Raw genomic sequence first — 18,270 nt, 5'->3', positions numbered from 1 at the left:
AGAAAGGATTAAGCATGATTTAAATAATAAATGAAGGCGTTATCTTTGTTGTTGCGAAGCTAAATTTCTCTAGATTAGCAACAAATCCAGGAGTCTCCTGTTTCAAATGTAAACAAGATCAATGGCCGCCATCAAATTAGGCTTAGAGGCACTTAAACAATTTTAAAATTGTTGATAATTCTAAAAATATTGCATACAGATTTACTAAAGGCATAAAACCCTTAACCGGAAGATAAAAACAACATAATTCAATCAATTTTAAAGCAAAAAATGTACAATTTACAAACATATAAGAGTAAAGAAACTGAGATCACTGAGCCGGGTAACAGAGTGGATATATTTATAAATATATTTATATACGTTTGGCGCGGCCGATTGCAACCAAAATACGAGATGCACATCTACATGTTATAGTAGTCTTATATACAAAATTTCAACGTTCTGAGGCTACTCGTTTTTGAGTTATGCGAGATACGTACGTACGCACGTACGTACATACGTTCGTACAGACGTCAAGAAAAATTCTCTTCAGAATTCATTTTAAAGCAGTTTTTTAGTTTTTTTGGAGGAAAAGAGTCTTTTATTCTGTCCTTACGTACAGATACCACGCAAAAACATCGTTAAATTGCATTCGAAAGCTGTCAAAGTGGATATTTTCGTTGAAATATGCTGTCTGAAGCTTTTCGCGATTACAATACTTCCTTTTTACTTCGTACGAGGAAGTAAAAATTAAAAACTGTGACACTGAAGCCGGAGACATATAGTGAAAGATATTGGAGACATATAGAAAAGGAAGAATATATATATAGGATTGGTGCGTCCGATTGCAACGAAAAGGGAGATGCACATCTACATGTTATAGCAGTCCCATGTGCAAAATTTGAACGTTCTGCGGCTACTCATGTTTTAGTTATGTGAGATACATACATACAAATATACAAGCATACGTGTGTACAGACGTCACGAGCAAAGTCCTTTCGAATTCAATTTAAATCAATTTTATAATATAATATATTTTGTTGTGATTTAATATAATATATTTTGTTACGAAGTAATTTGCCGCTACAAAACTATTTTTAATAGCATTAAGTTACGAAAACGTCTTCAAATAATGCATATAAATTCATATAATTTTTTCCAATAATTACTTAGTCTTCCGAAATGATTGCAATTTCCCATTTCATCCGAAATAGCATCAGCCTCCATTTCTTTAAATAATAAGGATATTATAAGAAACAAATGCGATGAAATGCCTATCAGTTTTGGAAGTGTTCATAAAGTAGTATAAAACGTTACTTTAATATTTCCTTACATCAGTGTACTCTACAGTGCATATTAATTTGGTAGCAGTTTGCTCCTGCCAACAGAATGTACTGAAATTTCTTTAGTTTTTTAGAAAGTAATTTGAGAAAATATATAAAACAGTTAAGTAAAATACTAATTAGACTATCATCTTAATAAGTTAAACTAAGGCAATACTTGCAAATGCAACAAAATTAATTCTTTCCCTAATATTTATTATATTGAAATTTGTTATTCATTTCCTAAAATTTCACAATATAGCTTAATATCAAAGTAGATCCCTCAGTTTCTAAATTTTTTTAACACAGCTTACTACTGAAATTGATTATTCAGTTTTTAAAATTTTCTAACATAATATTTTCTAACCATTTTCCAATGGAAATTTTCCCCTTTTTGAAATTCTGGATTGTCTGTTTTATTCTTTTGTTTGTGGCACAGCATTTCTAATCTTTTCTAGAAGCAAATGATGGAAAGAAGCAAAGATTTTCTAGAAGCAAAAAATTTTCTAGAAGCAAAAAATTTTCTAGAAGCAAAAAATTTTCTAGAAGCAATGTTTTAATCTGGTAGCGTGATAGTTCCATTTCAGACACCTTGTACTCAAATAATAACGATATTTGTTTACAGATTTCAAAACACAGCGTTCTAAAGCAAGCCTCTTTCTTTCAAATGCCAAAAATCGTTTGAAAAATATAATTAAACACGCCAACGCGAACTGTTTCAGCAGATGATATTTGCAGTGGAGGGAAACTTTCGTTAAAACCCGATATAACTGGCATTTATTATTCGTTACATCATCTGAACTTCCAACGTCTACATGAATACTGTAAAGCTGACTAAACTGCAGTGGTCTGACTTGAAAGTTCCATCAACAAAGCAATCTCCGTTTTTTAAAACTATTCATAGCACTGTCAGTTCCCAATGAAAGAATTCTAATTTTCAAATAACAAAATAATAAAAAACCGTCAGAATATATTTCTGTAATAATGATGTCTTCTATGTTATCTGGCAATGAATAAGAATCCAAGAGCCTTATGGCGATTTCTATGCACTGCTGATTTTTTTTGCGTTCAAAATTCGATACACTAATAAAAATATCTAAACCTTTATTTAAAACAGGGACAAAGATTTCTTTATATATAGTCGCAGTGGCTGTTAATTCTTCACGGCATCTTGTGAAACAAATCATTGTTTTTTATGTTTTCGTATTTCAGTTTTTGCTTCATCTCTTGTGCATCTATGACGTTTTTGGTCAATGATTTTCGTCTGCAATCTGATCTAACAACTGCAATGAGAGTATTAGAATACTTCCATTGCAATACTCACAAACCCATTTCCATATTTATATGAATGTTTCAATCTAAAAGATCTGTCATGTGGAACTAGGCTTTTTGGCTCTTCTGAGTATCAGTATATTCCATTTTTCTAAAACCTCGCTAAAACTCCTAACGTAACTAGTGCAATATGTAACGAAGCTACATAAAAGAGAAAAGAAGAAGGGAAGAAATCACCCCTAGAAATTGGTCTGAATGTTCAGATGCAAAGACAGACTTAATGCGAATTACGAATTACGCGATTGTCTAAGTATGACAAACGAAGGTGAAGTGTCACGAACTTAGCTTTCTTTACGTTCATACGAGAGGGTAAGCTAACCTGGGAAAGATAGTAAACAGCTAGTTTCGGTTCGGACTAAAATCGGGAATAAAACCGTCGAGGCTCTTTTGAGATAAGTGTGCTTCATCCCATCATCCTCGGCCACACTGGCAATCTAGGAAATAGATGGGCCGATTAGTTGGAAAAACAAGCTACGAATCTTTAAGTTCACATGACATTGCCTAAGTCATTTTTCAAGCAGCAATGTTTGAAGAGAACAATTCTCAAGTGGAATGCTCAATTATACAGTAAATTTTCTGCTGCTTCTCTCACGAAACTGTTTTTCTCTTTTATTCATCAGATTCAATAATAAACATCTTTTTTGCAATTTGTAAATTACTAAATTTCTAAATGGACACGGTAATTTCAGTTCATATTTGAAGATCTATCTCACACGGATTTATATTCCTCTAGCTTCGAGGGAGAGCCAAATGTCTTTCATTTGTTGTCCTACTGTTCAAAGCTTACGAAAGGAAGAAAAGATTTCCGTTTTCAGTTAAATTCTTTAAACAATGAGTTTTTGCCCCGTCTTCATGAAATTGGTTATGATAAAAGAGCACACTCTTCCTTTTGTATATTCATTCCTTACGTTTAATCTGTGAATTTGTAAATTTTATTTTATTTTGCATTATGTCATTTGAATTTTTTGTTCAAAGGGGCTTTGTCCCTGAAGGACTTTTTCGTTTTGCGATTTTGCGTTGAATCGCTATAAATGTCCGTTTCACTTTTCAAACTGTGGCCATCAAATGTTAGAGTCCTGGGTTATATTTGAAGTAATTAAATAATGAAAAATCTGCATAAATGTATGTCTATTTCTCGCATTGTGATAAAACAACGGTACCTAGAGCCATCGAATTTTGAATGGTGTAATCCTCTTACGAATACGGGCATGAGGAATATCAAATTTGAAATTTGGAATTCGTTTTATTATCGATTTCATAATTTGTAAAACTTTAACGAATTTTTGAGTAACAAACTTAACGATTTAAAAGCGAGCAATGGCAATACTCTACGGGAAAAAAACCTTTTTATCTCCAGCGCGCGGAACTGTGTATCGGAAATTCTAAAGATATGCTCATTTTAGAATTATTTTGCGACATTGCTATTGAACTGAATTTTACGGTTTAAGGGCAAAGAACATGATATTTAATAAATGAAGGTAATACACAAAACGTTAAAAAACGCCCCTTTGGACGTAATTTAAAATCTGAAGCCTTTCAGATTTTTTATTATTTTATTATTTTTTTATTTAAAACTGCAAACCTTATGTAATATTACGGGGTGCATAAGGAGTTTTAATTATCTTAAATTAAATAAATGAAAGTGCACTGTAATGTTCAACAATGAATTTTAAGCACATGAAACTTTGGACACCAGTCGGAAAGCATTTTCCGGATCTAAGTGCCTAAGTGTATTAAAATGATTGCTTCAATGTTTCAGCTTTTCTCTCCAATATATATTATAAATTTTAAATACCTTACGCACAGATGATAACAAAAGCTACAAGACCGCTTCCTTCTTTTTAGACAAGCCAATATATTATTCTTGTTTCAGAAGCTGATGTATCGTGCTATATTGTTAGACATACCGGGTTTTCAGTTCAATAACGCCAAGAAAACACATTAGAAATAAGAATGGTTAAAATAAGGATGGTTAAATAAGGTTAAATAAAGGATGGAATATTTATCCAATATTGTGGAAAGGTTACCCGGATAAATCCTGTTATAAGGTATTTCTCCCACTTCTTGTCGTGCCTTCGTTGTGTAATGGTTCTGAACGCTGGGCCAGTGTTCTAGAGGTAAGGGGTTCGATTCTCGACGAAGGCGGTTACTCATTTTTCATCTCTCCAAATTTTCCAATTAACCTATTAACCAATTAACCTCATTTCGTCAATATTAAAGAGTACGTCATAATTTTATCTTAGTTGAATAGAAGCAGGTTATACATTTCATTTTAAGAAATACAATTTTTTAAAAAAGCTTCAGAGCAGGAATGTAAGTAAAATTATACTGATTACGTTCTTGGTTATTGAACCTGCGTTAAAAAAGTCAGTGTTTTATTTCAGTTGAAATTGAAATTATTTTATTGTTTAATTTTGCTGAAAAAATAAGTTTTACAATTAATTTTATAAAAATCGAGATGTTAAATGAATAATTTTTGTCGCAATTTGTCCGGTTGGAAATTTATAATTTGCTATTTATCGCGGCAGTGAAAAATCGTATTATAAAAATCCGCTATGAGAGCCTTCTCTGCCCTCTGCTATTGGCCCTCTTTTTGTCTTACGTCTCCTTGAAGCTACTCTGTTCGATGTCGGACGAGTGTACGGAGCTTCTGCAGCATCGGTTCCTGTACCAAATTATTCAAGACTACTGGAATTTCTCAATTTTGTTCCGAGACGAAAGTTCAGTCCTGTTCCGAGCTTCACAGTCTCAGTCCTATTCCGAGTCCTAGACAAAAATTAAAGATTTTGACGAAATTCTAGTAGACTCTGAGAGTGGCTCAAACGTTCAATTAAAAAACTAAGCTTTTCGGCTACAAAAGAAAAAACCCGAATTATCCCGAATAAACCCGAATGTTTCAATTATTCGATGAATTTTAGCTCCAATTAATTTGGATATTTTAAGTTCATTATCTCTGAAAATGAAAAGTTATGTAATTATTTTAAAATACAGTCTTTATTATTTTTAGATTGATTAAAGATTTTATATTTCTTGATAAAAATAATTTAAAATTTGTCCGTACGCAATCCTGTAACCATAGGTTGAGTTATTTTTGTGAGAATTTGTATCATCTTACATCAAGTTCGTTTTAAAATTTTTAACAGCTGATTTAAAAATTTTAAATTTCAAACTTTATTAAAGTCTTTTTCAATGCAATTTTCTCCTTAATATTCATTTCAGATAACAAATAAAATATTTCAATGGATAATCGCAAACAAGTTTGTTTGAAAATAAATAGCAAATTTCTCTTCGATATACAATACAGAGAAAATTATAATTCCGAAATAGAATATCTTGTATGAGAATTGACCCGCAAAAAGTACTTTTTTTTCACCCAATGTAGTCAAATCGAACTGAACTCATTTTGTAAGGGGAATCACCCTATATGGAAACAACTAAAAAACTGGGAGCAAAATCTCATTAATCAATCTACTAGAAGGAAGAAACCCGAAAAAACTTAGATTCATCTCTATCATTCTGTCATCTTTTTCACTTTAAGTTATTCTAACAAAAGAATGTCTCCATTAATGTCTTTGATAAATGGTGCAATTGTGTAAATATGTTCTGAGCACGAGAAAGACGAAATTTTACACTTCTTGAATTATCATTTTTCAGATCCTGAGTTGTCTACTTCCTTCCTGAAGATACAGCAAATGTTGTTGCTGTTATGGTATCTTTTCCTTTCTGCAATGCATACATACATTAACGATGCATTTATATTGTTAAAAAGGATTCTTCTCAAAATTTTGGAATAACATTTGCAGTATTTTTGAAAATGAGTCGTAGTTCACTTTTCCTTCATGGACTAAATCGGTTGATTTGATAAAGAACGCAGTAGTGAATCTTTATTATTTTATATTTTTCAATTAGAAATTATCATTCTAATATTTAACTGTTACTTTTCATATACTCTTTTTTACGGCTGTATGAGGTTTTCATAATGTTGTTACAGAAATACGAGATAGTTTTCTCTGGAATGTACGCCAAAAATGCATTTCTTTTCTATGCAGGTAGCATTTGCATGCTTTCCATAATCGAATAAATAGCATTTTATTTTAGATGAGGATTTTTTTATGATTATTTTTAGCCCAGAAGGGCTATTAGTCTCGAAACGGCATTGCATCAAATCACTCTAAACGGCTGCATCACTTTTCAGATTGTTGCCACCGAATATTATCGCCTTGTCTTATAGTTAAAGAAATTAAAAATGAAGAAATTGCATGAATGTATGTATGTGTGTCGCATTTTGAAAAAACAACAATACCTAGAGCCATCAAATATTTAATAATGCAGTCCTCTACCCGAATACGGGCACCTGGAAACCTGAATTTTGAATTTCGAATTTATTATTTGTTTCATATTTTTAAACTTTAACGATTTTTTGACTAAGAAACACAATGATTTCAAAGCGAACATTGACAAGACATTCTACAGAATGAAATTTTTTATCTTTAGCGCGCCTGTTTATACTAAAGATATTCTAAAGATATGCCGTTTTTAAATATTTTTAACCCAAATACTGTCGAAACGTGTATGTATCTGTAAATGCAAAGAAATATTTAGGCGTAATATAAAATATGAAAGCTTTCAGATATTTTTCAAATTATTTTTTCTTTTATTATTAGTCCAAAGGGGCTTTGTCCCTGAAGAATTATTGTTTTCGTTTTCCGATTTTGAATTGAATCACTATAAATGTCCATTTCACTTTTCAAACTGTTGCCACCAAATGTTAGAGTCCTGCGTTATATTTGAAGAAATTAAATAATGAAAAATCTGCATAAATGTATGCATACTTCTCGCATTGTGATTAAACAAAGGTACATAGAGCCATCGAATTTTGAATGGCGTAATCCTCCTACGAATATGGGCATGTGGAAGACCAAATTTGAAATTTGGAATTCGTTTTATTATCAATTTCATATTCTGTAAAACTTTAACGAATTTTTGAGTAACAAACTCAACGATTTAAAAGTGAGCAATGGCAACATTCTACGGCGGGGGGGGGGGGACCTTTTCATCTCCAGCGGGCGCAGAACTGTGTATCGGAAATTCATTCTAAAGATAAGCTCATTTTAAAATTATTTTGCGACATTGCTACTGAACTGAATTTTATAGTTTAAGTGCAAAAAACATGATATTTCATAAATAAAGGTAACACACTAAACGTTAAAAAAACGCACCTTTGGACGTAAATTAAATCTGAAACCATTCAGATTTTTTAAAAAAATTGTTTTGGGATTATATCTTAAACGTATTCTTAATAAAACCGAATGTTTAAAAAATGATAATGAATAGTAGGAGAAAAATACAGAGCGTTCAATTTAAAACAAATTATCGAAGTACAAATATGAAACGTATGAACTCGAAGTCTGCTCGAACTCGAGGTTAATATGAAAGATAAAAGAACATGCGGTGTATACATAGCATTCTGCTGAAACCTGACTTACATCAAATGCTAGAAATGCTCTCCTTCTTTTTGTATACACATGTCCAGACGGTTTGTATATTCTTAGCAAATCTTAAGGTTTGGTTTGGTTTGGTTTATTTAATTATGGCAAAGCACACTAGGGCTATCTGCCTAAGGGGAGGGATGCCTTCGTGGAGGACTTTCTAAGGGAAATTGGCTCGTATACACGTTACGCATGAGGAAAACCACGAAAACACCCCTGCAGCCAGCCCGTTCACGGGATTCGAACCTCGGACCAAACTACCAGTGTTCAGCGACTTTAGCGCTCGGCCGCTTGTCTGCCAAATCTTAAAGAACACTCCTAGGGCCATATTCTGAACGGCAGTAATAATGTGATGCTTCAGCTCTATAGAATTGGAGAATCACATCATTATATAGTATATAGAATTAAAGTATCATTATATCGTATCATCGGGGTATACTATGGTATGTCGATTCTGCATGTAAATTGACTGCTTCAAATAATTCTCCATAGAGAAGTCAGGACTGTTGAGTTTGGCAATTTAGCAAGCAACAGTTTTTTTAGAAATAATCCTGCTGCCAAAGATTTTCTGAGGATGAAGGGGAACTTCCATAAGGAATATGTGGATTTCCGGAACTTCATATTCAATCATTTTGCCTACAGAAAAGGCTACTGAGGTAAACCTTGTTTTATTCAAAATAAAAGTGCATTCTAACACTATGATATCATTACCGATGACGGGTTTTAGCCACTTGCATGTAGAAGTCCATGGGCAGTACGAGGCACGGCTACAATCTATTTCTTTAAAATAGGCACTTCAAGGCTGTTGCCACCTTTACCTAATTTGGGATCGTAACGCGCACAGTTAGCAAATTACAGCCTTTATTTCTCCACCTTATCCGAAACTGTAGTTCTGGTCAACGTTCACTCTTTTTATGAAGCGAAATACGATAAACGGATATGAAGTGTGAGGGAAGGGAAAATTAGGGTATTCGAACCATCTGTCGTAGCTGTCGTCCCCATGATTATGAGACAAGCCAGGCGGTGGAAAATGATAATGAGTTTCTTATTTTAAGGAAGCAGACTGTGGTGCATGTTTAACATAGTTTCACGCGGTCGGTACACAGAAGTAAACACACGACAAATGGACTTTCTTTAATTACACTAATTCTAATTATGCGAAAATTGCTACAACATAGCGACCCATTCATTCCACACGGCTGTCACAAGCTCTATTCACCACTAGTCTTGTTGCCACATGCAAGAAGTAGAAAAGAGAAACTTGCACACATTCTAAAACGATAAATCATAGATTAGTTACCTGGTAACTTCCGATGTGAGCGGACTGGTTATTCAGCCATCAAATAAAGAAACCAAGAGATCTTATTTATAATATGCTGATACTCACATGAACAGACTACAACATAGTATACCTTTTTCAGTTCGCAGAAAATTTGTGAGCGGTATGAAAAAAAATTTAGCTTTCTTCTCACAGCTGTGCAGGCAGGCCATACCGAAATGTTCCTCTTTTGTGTTAAGCGTTTTTAAGATTTGTCAAGATATCTTGTTCTGACGTTTCGAAATATTTTAAACAGTTCAGAAATTGAATGTACTCTGAGGCCGAGTTTTAAATTGAATGCACATTGTAATATTTTATTATTTAACAAATAATTATATTTATTATGCTTTGATATTGGAGTGGCAACGCCATATTTGTATGATGTAACCGTTGCTCGGTAACGTAAGAAATTGTTTTAAGATTAGAATTCTGAAAGTTTTACCAGCTAGTAGATGTATGAAAACTTTTTAACTAAAGAAATTATCTATCTCCGTAAACTAAAAATAAAATTTAAGTTTTACTAAGAAAATTATCTGTTATTTTGTCAGTTACTGCAAAATACATTACAACATACATACGCATCGGATTGAATAAATAAGTAATGAAAAACAAATCAGGCGTGAATGTTATTAGCTAGTTCGTGAGTAAATTAATTTGAAATTTACATCGTCAATAATTGAAAGAACTTTCTTGAAAAGGAGAAAATCGTTGAATTTAAAACGGTATTTGCTGTAAAATCGTTCACAAATAAAGCGTGCCGCCCAGATGGTATAGACGTTAAAGACGCTGACTGCCATACGGAAGAGCCTGGGTTTGAATCCCGGAGGAGGCATGGATATTTATAAATGTATAGTGTCTGTACGGCATGGGGGGCACTCAAAATATACGGCGGGGCAAATGTCCTCTTCAGTGATTTGGTTGCAGGGGAAAAGGGGTGGGAAACTCTTAAACCTCTCCTACGAGTTGCTGTCCTTCAAAATCGCGGGGGGAAATGAGCAAATACCGTCACCTGTATAGTGCCCAAGGCTCTTGGCAACGAAAGGCAAAATCTTGTACCGCTTGCAATTATAAAAATTTGTGGGCTTGTCCTGATTAGATCAGACAAGTGAGATTAACCATGACAACAAATAAAGAGTTCTGGAAAACGTTGAATTTCACTAAAGTATTACGCCAAGTTTTATTTATTATTAACTCCATTTTCAACATTACATTGCAAGCGGCAATCATTTTTAACTTTTTAACAGTTAAAAAATCAAAGTACCTTTCCTTCAGTTATATCTAATTGTATAATTAATATAATACAAGAAACATAAAAATATTTATTGTATAATATTGTTTAAAAGATTACAGTTATGATCATCTAATTATGAACAAAGATGACGTGACTTGCCTAGTGGAAAAGAGGCACAAGCTTCAGAGTAGTCCATAATTCCAGTTTTGGGATAAACTTAGAAATATTGCTAAAATCCCAGTCACGCAACATATTATATATTATATTCACGCGCATATTATTTAGCTTGGAATTTAATGCTGGATTCTTGAAGTCTATTTTAATTACTATGATTATTTAATGGCTAAAAGTCATATATTGGAGCTTCATGTATTTTATTTTCCCCTAAAATCAGTAGAAATGCTTTATTATTGCTCCAGTCTTCAATAAATACATGCAGTATTCTTTTAAGTATGAGATCCAAAAGTGAGTAATTCAACTTATTCCTTGCATTTCTTCAAAACAAAGATTTTAAAACATTTTATTCACTTGAAAGTTATCATTTTCGGCATGTGCTCCTTTTTACTTCCTTGTACGAAGTAAAAAGGAAGTATTGTAACCGCGAAAAGCTTCAGGCAGCATATTTCAACGAAAATATTCACTTTGACCGCTTTCGAATGCAATTTAACGATAGTTTTGCGTGATATCTGTACGTAAGGACAGAATAAAAGACTCTTTTCCTCCAAAAAAACTAAAAAACTGCTTCAAAATGAATTCTGAAGAGAATTTTTCGTGGCGTCTATACGAATGTATGTACGTATCTCGCATAACTCAAAAACGAGTAGCCTCAGAACGTTGAAATTTTGTATATAGGACTGCTATAACATGTAGATGTGCGCCTCGTATTTTGGTTGCAATAGGCCGCACTAAACGTATATAAATATATTTATATATATATATCCACTCTGTTACCCGGCTCAGTGATCTCAGTTTCTTTACTCTTATATGTTTGTAAATTATACATTTTTTGCTTTAAAAATGATTGAATTATGTTGTTTTTATCTTCCGGTTAAGGATTTTATGCCTTTAGTAAATCTGTGTGAAATATTTTTAGAATTATCAGCAAATTTAAAGTTGTTTAATTGCCGCTAAGCCTCTTTTTAATGGCGGCCATTGATGTTTACATTTGAAACAGGAGACTCCTGGATTTTTTGCCAATCTAGAGAAACTTAGCTTCGCAACAACAAAGATAACGCAATCATTTATTATTGCCAATTAAATCATGCTTAATTCTTTCTGGAATTTTTTCGAGGAAATAAGTGTTTGAGATTTACTTCGTAATTTTTAATACAGATATTTTGAGTTTTTACGTATTTTTGCCTTCTCGCGAAGTGAGAACTGAATTAATTGAATGAGAAATACTGAATCGTCTGTGGAAAAAAGTTTTCTGTTTAGTTTTGTTTGCTTAATTTTTATACATCGTTATAGATTTATTATAGTATTTGAATAGAACATATGGCAACGATTACATAATTCTTCAAATGATATAAATTTTGTGCATTCTGAGTTATAATATGAACGAAATATATATGTTAACTGTTATATAATTATTGGATTATATAATAGTTAAGTTAGTTTCCGTTATATAATTATTATATAAGTTAACTCTTATATAATTATTAATACTGTTAAGTGAATCTAGCGCCAGAGTGTCGCTATGGTAAACAAATACTAGAGTGAATTTTAAAGAATGCATTTATACTATTGTGGTTTATGCGCTGTCGGCGAAGTAGATTTAATTTAATCCAATAAATTTAAATGAAATGCAAGAAAAAATGCGTATAATTTAATATTCCAATACAAGGAAGTCATGTGGTGTACACATCAGATTTTTTTCTTTAAAAATGATTGAATTATGTTGTTTTTATCTTCTGGTTAAGGGTTTTATGCCTTTAGTAAATCTGTATACAAAAGTTTTAGAATTATCAACAATTTAAAAGTTGTTTAAGTGCCGCTAAGCCTATTTTGATGGAGGTCATTGCTTGGTTACATTTGAAACAGCTGAGTAGTGAATTTGTTGCCAATCTAGAGAAACGTAGCTTCGCAACAACAAAGATAAACGCCTTCATTTATTATTGCGATTTAAATCATGCTTAATCCTTTCTGGAATTTTTGCGAAGAAATAAGTGTTTAAGATTTACTTAATTTTTAATAATTAGTAATTTTTAGTAGAGATATTTTGAGTTTTTATGTATTTTTGCCTTGTCGCGAAGTGAGAACTGAACTAATTGAATGAAAAATACTCAATCGTCTGTGAAAAACTGTTACTTTTTTGTTTTGTTTGCTTAATTTCTTTTATACATCGTTCTAGCTTTATAATAGTACTTGAATAGAACATATGGCAACGATTAGATAATTCTTTAAATGATACAAATTTTGTGCAGTTTGAGTTATAATAGAAACGAAATATAATACTGTTAAGTGAACCTAGCGCCAGAGTGTCGCTATGTTAAGGGAATCGAGTGAATTTTAAAGAATACATTTATTCTATTGTGGTTTATGCGCTGTCGGAAAAGTAGATATAATTAAATCCAATAAGGTTAAAAAAAATGGAAGAAAAAATGCGTATAATTTAATATTCCGTTCAAGGAAGTCATGTGGTGTAGACTTCAGATTTTTTATTCAACGCTTCGGTGACAAAATATCTGTAAATCTTTCAAATGATTATCTTCATCTGAAAAATAACTGATGTCCAGATATTTTCTTGAGGGAACCGTTGTATTGATATTCACCATTAATTGATGATTTTTTCGCATAAAATTTAAATGAATATTTATTACATAGTATTAGAGGAAGTAATATTTTGTAAATGTGTTTCCGGCCCCTCATAATTTCAACTCTTGGACGTGCTTATTTTGCCACACGCGTTATAAAACGCTAATTGACTTGACAGTGTCTCGAATTCGATTTCACCTCCTTCCCTTAATTAATGATTTCCCTCATTAACCCTAACCGGTTTAGAATCGGCTGATTGGGACGCAATTACATCATTATAACCGGCACTGCCTTTATTTACCATGATTAAGAATCCGGTTAAACGACGTAACAGTCCGGGCTTCCTCTCCTGGATTGTCACGATCCGGCACTTGGAGCCCTGACAGGCTACTCTCCATCAAAAACAATTTAATTGGGTTGTCTTTGAGCTCTTCAAAAGAATCCTCGTGTAATGCGGTGCGCAGTCGGAAGAGAGAAAATTGTGCATATTTTTTTTTTTTTTTTTTTTACAAAATTTGTCTCTCTTCCTATGAATAAAATTAATCCAATCATCTTTGTTCTCTACTTAATTTTTTCCCTACTCCAAAATTTGCTTCTGTGAAATTGTACTGAGCGTATGAAAAGAAATTTTCAAGTAATATCTGTCTGAAATATAACTTATATAGCTGGGTCTTTCTCTAAATATTCCTCTTCCTGAAAGGATAGTATTTCCACCGTGGTGAATTCCATTTAAGACTTTCCACGTATTTTTTTCTTTCCAGAGAAAGTGAATGAAGGGAGTTCCAGCTCTGAGTCATTTCTGATAATGTCACTTTTACTAACTGCTTACCTTTCAAAAGTAAAAATGCTTTGTCTTAAAGATATCAGGACGCTTCTTTCTCTTTTCCTCTTTTTACTGTACGAAGTAAAGGAAATATTGTAATCACAAAAAATTCCGGGTACTATATTTCAACGAAAATATCCATTTTGACCGCTATCGAATGCAATTTAACGATGTTTTTGCTTGACATCTGTATAAGAATGACATCTGATTTGCTTGACATCTGACATAAGAATAGAATAAAGGACGCTTTTTCCCCCAAACGGAATTATAAAACTGATTTAAAATGGATTCAGAAGAGATTTTTTTTTTTTGCGGCGTCTGTACTTACGTATCTATGTACGTACGTATGTATGTATGTATCTCGCAAAACTCAAAAAGGAATATATATATATATATATATTAAACACACACATATATACACAGACCCACTCTGCTACTCGGCTCGGTGAGCTCAGTTTTTTTTATTCTTATATGTCGGTAAATTGTGAAATTTTGCTTTAAAAATGATTGAATTATGTTGTTCTTACTTCCGGTTAAATGCATGCAATATTTGTAGAATTATCAACAATTTAAAAGTTGTTTAAGCTCGGCCAAGACTAATTTTTGTTTACCATAGCAACCATATTCGCTTACCTTTGAAACTTAGCAGAATAGTGGATTTGTTGCCAGTCTAGAGAAACTAAATAATTCTTCGTAACAACAAAGATAACGTCTTCTTTTATTATTACGTCTAAATCATGCTTAATCCCTTCTGGAATTAACATTTAAGTTAGTAAATTATTCTATATATTGACTCAGCATAGCGTCCAGAACAAATGAAGTCAGTTTTTATGCCTTCAATGTCTTTTTGCCGAGTGAGACCGAAAGTAAACTTTCAGTTTTGTGCACTAAAATATCTGCCTTCTTCCCCGCTGGCCGAATTGCTTGTTTCTTTGCATAGAAACTCTAATTTTAATTGTAAAAGTTGTTCTTTAAATTGTTTTTAACTGTATTTATGTTTTATATTTTTCTATATTTTACAATTTTTAATATAAATATTTTGAGATTTTATGTATTTTTGCCTTGTCCCGAAATGAGAACTAAATTGATTGAATGAGAAATATATCTCGAATGAAATTCAAGGAAATAAGTTTAAATGAAATGCAGGAAAAAATGCGTATAATTTAAAATTACGCACAAGGAAGTCATGTAGTATACACATCAGATTTTTTAACATAAAATTTCGGATTCATACTATATGAGAAAAAAGATTTGTTTCTCATGAAATCGAATCTTAACAATATCACAATTAAAAGTGATTGTTAGAATTAGATTTAAATAAGAAGAAATTTTAAGTAAACAAACATTTTTGAATAAAAAATACGTGGTAAAGTATTTTGAAAACATGCAGTAGAATAAAATCCTGTTTTATGCTATATCATTTTTAGGTTGCTATTTTTAGTTCCTTGTACGAAGTAAAGGAAGCATTGTAATTGCAAAAACTTTCGGATATCATATTTCAACGAAAATATCCATTTTGACAACTATCGAATGCCATTTAATGATGCTTTTGCGTGACATCTGTACGTAGAACGGAATAAAGGACTCTTTTTACCAAAAAGGATTTAAAATGGGTTTAAAAGAGAATTTTTTCGTGACGTCTGTACGTACGTACGTACATATGTATGTGTGTATCTCGTATAACTCAAAAAAAAAAAAAAAAAAAAAAAAACTCTCGTATAACGCTAAAAACAGAACTTCTCAAGCGAAAAGTGTTTTGAAGCCTTAAACCAAGTTGATTGACGAGTTTCAAATACATGTTTCGTTCCTCTGAATCATTTGAAACTTTAAACCGCTATTCTCGTATTAAATTTTCAATTAAAAACAACATTTAAGTGGCTTTCAAATTAACCCACTCTGTTACTCAGATCCATGAGCTCAGTTTTTTTAAAATTCTTATATGTTGGTAATTTGTGCAATTTTTGCTTTAAAAAATGATTGAATTATGTTGCTCTTTTCTTTCGTTAAGGTTTTTATGACTTTAGTTAATCTGCATGTAATAGTTGTAGAATTATGAGCAATTTAAATGTTGTTTAAGTGCGGCTAAGCCTTTTTTTTTGTTTTGTTTACCATAGCAGCCATATTTGTTTACATTTGAAACTTACCAGAATAGTGAATTCAGTTTCTGTACCTTCAGTGTCTTTTTGACAAATGGGACCAAAAGTAAGCTTCAAATTTGTGCACCAAAAATCTGCCTTTCTGCCCGCCGGCCGATTGCTTATTTTTTAGCAGAATAATTTTAGTTGTCATTTTTTTTAAAAAAAAATTTAGCTGTATTTGGTTTTATATTTTTCAATTTTTAATGAATATGTTTTCAGTTTTATGTATTTTTGCTTTGCCGCGAAGTGAGAACTGAATTAATTGAATGAGAAATATATCTCTAATGAAATTCGAGGAAGTAAGTTTAAGTGAAATGCAGGAAAAAATGTGTATAATTTAATATGCCGTACAAGGAAGTCATGTGCTGTGCACATCAGATTTTTTAAATTAGAGTAAAAACTTAAATTTGAAAAAATATTTTTCGAGTAAAAAAATTTAATATATTTTGAAAACATGCAATAGATATATATGTATTACTGAAACTCGTGCCATATGATGTTTTTAGGATATTATTTTCTTAATTTTAACTTAATAAAAATATTCTTGGACTAAAAAAAAGCACATTATAAAAAATTTTAATTTTTATTTAATGTAAGACATACTTCGTAATAAACATTTAGCCATTTGAAAGCTATTCTTTTTAGATTAAAAATTTAAATAAAAATATTTTTCGAATAAAAAACACTTTGTAAAGTGTTTTATAAATATACAACAAATATTTCGTAATAAAAGCCATTAAAACCGTGTGTGTTTTATAGGAAATGAATTTAAATTAAAGAAAAAATTTCAATAAAACATATTTTTGAATTAAAAACATACTGTTAAGTACTTCGAAAATATGCGAGAGATATTTCATAAAAAATATTTGATTAGAGTAAAAATAGATTTCGAAGTATTATGAAAGCATGAAATAGATATTTCATAATAAAAACTTGCATGTTTTTAATATTATTTAGGCTTTAAATATTTTAAATTAAAGTAAAAAGAGTCCGCCGACGAGGATGGGATTCGAACCCACGCGGGAAGTGCCCAATTGTTCAGCCGTCCATCGCCTTAACCACTCGGCCACCTCGTCGCATTCAAAAAAGGGTTTTAATCAGAAAATTACACAAAGCTTATTGCAAATATTTGTTTAGCTGGCGTTCATGTGAGGTAAGAGTTCGAGATCGCCCTTTGATACAAAGCTAGAAAATTTATCTTTATTTACTCCTAAATTCAGTAACAGTTGTAAATTCTCTTTACACTACACTAGTAGTTTATTTCATTAAAAAATGTGCTCATCATCAACTACCCTAATTTTGAGATAAATGTATTCCTTTTATTTTTCACCAATTTTCATTATTAACAATGTTTTGTCTCAAACTGTCATCCTTGTAGTCATTATCAAAATTATAACCTTTTAAATAAGTTCTCGGTAGTGAGACAGTGAAATGACCTATGGGATTGATTGCCCGCCTAACTGACAAACACCTGACAGACAGGGACGGTGGCAGTTTTATTCCGTAGCGTTTTAGTATATATTATTATAGTAATGGAAGGTTATTATTTTTTTTAAATGCCCGAGTGTTCATACTAAACCATCATGTTTATAAACTCATAAACACTATAGTGATTAATTTAGAGTCAAACAACAAAAGTCAGCCTTATATTTTCAAATGTCACAGGACTAGTTTCGATAATTTTACCGAACCATCAACCTCAGCTGCAAAAGCGCAAATGAACGAGATAAGATAAGAAAGCCTGGACAGGAGATAAGCTACTGGCGCCATCTGTTGATGAAACCAGAACTAAAACATAATTTCTTTAAACGCTGAAGGCAAAGATGGATTGGAATAAGGGTCGTTAACTGGGATAGAAAGTTTTTTTGTTGTTCTATTTTTACA

At 31.9% G+C, this 18,270-nt stretch overlaps 1 non-coding gene across 1 annotated transcript; it reads right to left on the bottom strand.

Annotated features, from left to right (window-relative positions):
* Nucleotides 1–17,380: 17,380 nt before the first annotated feature.
* TRNAS-GCU (transfer RNA serine (anticodon GCU)) lies at nucleotides 17,381–17,462 on the bottom strand. Its single transcript has one exon. It is a non-coding gene; the product is annotated as a tRNA-Ser (tRNA).
* Nucleotides 17,463–18,270: the final 808 nt, after the last annotated feature.

This window comes from Stegodyphus dumicola, chromosome 1 (genome assembly GCF_044657685.1).
Source record: "Stegodyphus dumicola isolate Sdum_Otavi_A_Nest chromosome 1, ASM4465768v1".
Lineage (NCBI taxonomy): Eukaryota > Metazoa > Arthropoda > Arachnida > Araneae > Eresidae > Stegodyphus > Stegodyphus dumicola.
Note: the sequence above shows the minus strand (reverse complement) of the source record. Positions and strands in the feature narration are given on the sequence as shown.